Source organism: Lathyrus oleraceus, chromosome 6, assembly GCF_024323335.1.
Source record: "Lathyrus oleraceus cultivar Zhongwan6 chromosome 6, CAAS_Psat_ZW6_1.0, whole genome shotgun sequence".
NCBI classification, from domain to species: domain Eukaryota; kingdom Viridiplantae; phylum Streptophyta; class Magnoliopsida; order Fabales; family Fabaceae; genus Lathyrus; species Lathyrus oleraceus.
In genome coordinates, this window is record NC_066584.1 from 402,089,118 (window position 1) to 402,094,242 (window position 5,125).

Below are 5,125 nucleotides of genomic sequence, written 5' to 3' on the forward strand. Positions count from 1 at the left end.
CTATACACAACCATTTTTGAAGTGCTTTGTGATTGGTTATAGGTGATAACATTCGAAGCCGAGATTGGGGAATCCGGTTCGGGTTGAAGCTTGTGACAGGTTTTTTCTTTAATAAAACCGTTAGGGTTTTGTCCTCCAAGACTGGTTTGTGTTTGGGGGTTTTTGGACGAATTCTTCATCAATTTTCAGCTGAGCGAAGGTGATTGAGAAGAGGAAGTCTTCATCAATCTAGTAGCGGATTCAGTGATATTGAAGGGAAGATTTCGGGTTCGATTTGTTGTAGTTGAGATCAGTCGGGCTGAGGGTTTGAAGAACTGAGGGTTATTCAACAAAGGGGCTGGAATCGGAGGTCTATCAACAACAATCGAAGGACTTGATTCACCTTCAATCAAGGAACAAGGAGTGAAAGCAATATTCAACGTCTTGAGAATTCTGTTGTATATTTGCTTTGCAATCCTTGTATAAACAGTTATACTCAACAGGTGATATCTATTAAATCATCTCAATTCTAGTTTTAGAATTGAGGGCAGACGTACCCCGAAGCGAGGACGACGGGGGAACTGCCTCATCAAATCTTTGTCTTCTCTATTTTTCAGCATATGTGTTTTGGCTTAAAAATAAGTGATTTTCGTATAAGCACTTTTATCAAACCTTGATATTAATTGAGTAAGAAGTTAAAACTCTATTTTTGAATCCAAAGTACAATAAAATATTGTACTAGACTGATTAAAATCACTTACTCAACATAAATATCACTTGGAGTATTTTTGAACACCAAGTGTTTGAGAATTTGCCTAAACCAAAATTATCTTAGTTGTTTATCTAGTTTGGTTTGCTCTTTGAATCATTGGAACTAGGAATCCTAGTAAGTGAAACAAATCATTGATAGTGTGACTAGTGTAGTGATTCGTATTCTACATTATCACTAATCCATAGGCTTGACGCATATCCGGTTTTCCAATAACAGTTTGTTTTAGACTATATTTTCCTCGGCCGCTTCCGCGCTTAAAACAAATTTTTCAAAACCAATTTTTAAATTGGTAGCGCCGACTCAATTTTTAATTGGGATCTATTCAACCCCCCCCCCCCCCTTCTAGATCCGTGCCATAGTCTAACAAAATTGACATCCATATTCGGGAGGCTTTAGGTGTTGGGAGAACAACGATTTTGTCAAAATTTTCCCAAGTGTCATTAATTTAGCCTATCTTCCTTTGTATCATATATACTTTCAAAGAGCGCTACGAATCCTAACCTTTTTTAAAAAAATTGACGGGCTCAAGAATTTGGAGAAATTAATAACATTGCAAAAACACACATATAAAAGACTCAACAACACATGCACAGACTCGATTACACTAATTAATAGTTAAAAATAAAAAATTAAAGGACCTAAGCTAAAAAGCACAGAAATACTAATCTAGAAAGCAAGAAAATTAAACTAAAAAGCGGGTAAATCTAATCTATGAAAGTGCAAAAATTTCCTCCCTCGCACTTAAATCATGCATTGTCCTCAATGACATGACATAAGCGCGAGAAAGGGAAGGTAGAACCTGAAAAGGGCATCAACTCTGGTCGTCACTAGGTTGGTGAGGCTGGATATCATGGTCTTAGAGATGAAACCACATGTCATGGATTATAGTATCCTGCAGGCGTAATAAATTATTACACTTTTCCTCGTTTGTGTCATACCCTAAAATTTTCCCTCCTCTTTTCACTTTTTATCTAACCTTTGACTTGAGATTCATCTACACTCATTCATGCCTTATACACGGGTATCATTCATGCATAATTAACACTTTTAAATAATCATCATAAATTTAAAGTTTGTGGTTATTTATACCTAACCAAAACTAGGGTTTTCTTAAGGACCAAGCCCTAGGATTGTGGTAATGCTCATCATTTGGAATCAAGGGGGTGAAACTGTAATTTCTTGTGCCTTTGACCTTGGTTCATGGATTTTATATCTTGGTATTCACCTATGCATAAAACCCTAATTCTTGACTTTCATACTCATGGAATGTGTGGTTGACCTTATGAGTTTTTTGTTTGATCACCAAACCTTAATCTCGAGGCCATTGGTTGGAGATTTGATTGTGGAGCCTTAGTGTTTGGTTTGAGGTCCTTGATTAGATGGTTGGCATCTTGAAACCCTAATCATGGATACTTGGAATTTGTGGACCATGTTGGTTTGACTATTGATCTTATGATTGACTGAAACCTTAATTCATTGGAGGTTGTTTCTTGATCATTATGGCATACATCATCAATCATCAAGTGTGCTATTTATTCATGGAAATAATTCATTAAGTTGATCATTGGCTTTACATGCCTATATGCTTGATGATTCATCTTATCCAAGGCCTTGTTAAAGCTTTCATCCATGTCATGTTGCATTCTATTTTCTATTCAAGTCCATTGATCCTAGGTATATGATGCATTCAAAGTCCTTGATCCATGCTTCATAGATGTATTAGTTCATGATCTTTTAGTCCATTGTTTCATAATTCATTCTTCGTCCATTGTTCTCATGGTTCATTATGCATTCTTGGTCTATAAATCTTTGATTCAAGGTGTATTGTCCTGGTCCATTAGCCCATGTGCCCTCATACATTCATAGTCCTTAAATGTTTTTAATCCACTAGGTCATTCATGATTCATTTCAAGATGGATTCAAACATGGAAATCAGGCATTGTTCTTTAAAAAATTTCTACTCAAAATAAAGGTACGTCCATTCATTAAAGTATCATTTACACTACCCATACAAAAGAAAATTCAAAAAAATACATTTTTTACAAAAGTTGACATTTGGTCAACTATTGACTTTTTGACCAACCAGTTGACCAAAGTCAACTGACCTATTTTTACATGACCTAACCCTAATGCCCCATTGTATCTTCATTCTTGCATCTTTCCATGTGATTCCATAATCAATTTCTTCATGAGCAAGAAAACCCCACTTTTGCACTAAGTATAGTCAGTTGCCATGCCTTGAATGATCAAGTGACATGCCATGAGACTTTACTTTGAAACCTTGCCTTGAAACCATGTTATGACAGCACTGCACTTAACACAAAATCAAACATGTATAAGCGACCATGTTAACCAAAGCAAACATGCAGCCTACCATGTCATCAATTAGCAGCACATGATGCATCATTCAAAGCATTAAACATTAACCAAAACAAGTGTCAAACATGAGAGCGAACATTGAAATTCAAGAATCAATCCAACAACCCATGACAACAAGCATTCATGTCATACATTCAAATACATTCAAAGAATGCATAACAGTCCATATAACACATGTACATAGCAGGGAATTCCAAAAGCAGCAGCAAGTGCATTCACCATAGTACAACATCAGGGCTAGCAACATTTACACATATCATGGCAATGTAATTCATCAAACCAAGCCAATGTCATCACAATAACAATGAAACATGGCAATGTAATTCATCAAACCAAGCCAATGTCATCATATGAAACATGGCAATGTAATTCAACAGTCTTAACATCAAACTAGCAACACACAAACACATTTATTGTAGCCAATATGCATACATAACATTCTGCAACAACATTCACTCAAACAATCATCCAATACACACATCAACATTAGTTGGAGACCAGCAAATCAAAGTCACATACACATACAGGGAAATGTAATTCATCAAGCTAAGCATATCAACAACACTACATCATGCATCATCATATCAGCAACAATGCAATAACAACTCATTTCACAAAACATAGCATAACATTTCCTGCAAATAGTTCATCAACTAACAACAATTAACATTTTTAACCAACTCAGTTTAACACTTCTAACTTAATTTAACAACCACTAACATACCTTTATCATTTAAACAGAAAATCAAATTGAAGATTTCACTTTAAATATCCTAACTAACAACTCATGTAACATCTAACTGAATATTGCATTCCATTTAACCCCTAACAAAATTGAGTTTCATAATACTTGAAACTAACAAAAAGTTTAACATTTCACATTTCACCAACTGAAATTGAATCTCTAACTGACTTTCATTTTCAAAACTAACTGAATCTAACAATGTTACCTAACTTCTAACCAACTTTGCATCAATTGAACAAACTGAACTAACAGAGTTCAATCTCCTATTAACTTCCTTCCTATAAATTTGATTCAACCTTCACAATTCACACCACACTCTTCATTTTTCATCAACCCAAATTCACACTCTTCATTCTCAACTTCACCTTCATTCATTCGAAACTTCACAAAGATTCGTTCAACCTTCAACATCCATTCTTTCATCAACTCAGAGCTCTTTCTACCTTATGAATCCACACTCAATCTTAGATTCAAGATTGACCTCGCAACAAAAAAGAAAGAAGAGGAAGATAATTACGAGCAAAAGAAGAAGCGGATTCAGAGAGAAGAAAGATTCAGAAGAAATACCTGATTCTGGTGACCTGTGCGTTTGCTCCGTTCTGTGTCTTCTTTCCCTTCACGGTTTGCTCCATTCTTGTTATAGTGATGTAAGACTCGGTTAAGGGAATCAAAGCCCTAACCTCTAGGGCTTTGATTCCAGAGATTCATGATTTAATTTTACATTTGAATCCTAGGGTTCATACTTAGTCTACCTCGATTTGAATGATTGGTGAAACTTTGTGAAATTTGGACAACGGATATAGGCTTAAGGTAGTGAGAAAAATGGATTGACGTGGTTGTTTGGTGATTTAGGGGTCCGCCGCCGCCAGAGGCGACCTTCGGCGCGGAAGAGGAGATGGAGGGAAGACTATTTGGTTTTGAACTTCTTAGCACCTGAGAAACGTGGAAAATGTGACCAAAGTTGAGCACATGATGGATGTTTATTTCTGAATCCAATTGCATTGCAATGAGAATTGGGCCTCAAGGCATTCTGGGCCCAATTTACTGCTTTCTGCACCTACGTTCACTCCCACACCTCCCTGTTTCAAGCTTGTTGAAGCATTATGGGCCTTGTTTGGGCCTGCGCCATTTTTACTTCTTGGCACCCTATTCAGCTTAATAAAAACCCCTTGTGTTTAATTGTTTTATGACATTTCTTTGCTAATTTCTTTTGTGCCACTTTTGTTCCTACTTTTTATTTGTAGTTAGTA

General features: G+C 36.1%; 1 long non-coding RNA gene across 1 annotated transcript; it reads right to left on the bottom strand.

The window, feature by feature from the left end:
- Positions 1 to 2,690: 2,690 nt before the first annotated feature.
- LOC127094474 (uncharacterized) lies at positions 2,691 to 4,830 on the bottom strand. Its single transcript, XR_007792632.1, has 2 exons — positions 4,081 to 4,830; positions 2,691 to 3,059 (listed from the first exon to the last, which is right to left on the bottom strand). It is a non-coding gene; the product is annotated as an uncharacterized LOC127094474 (long non-coding RNA).
- Positions 4,831 to 5,125: the final 295 nt, after the last annotated feature.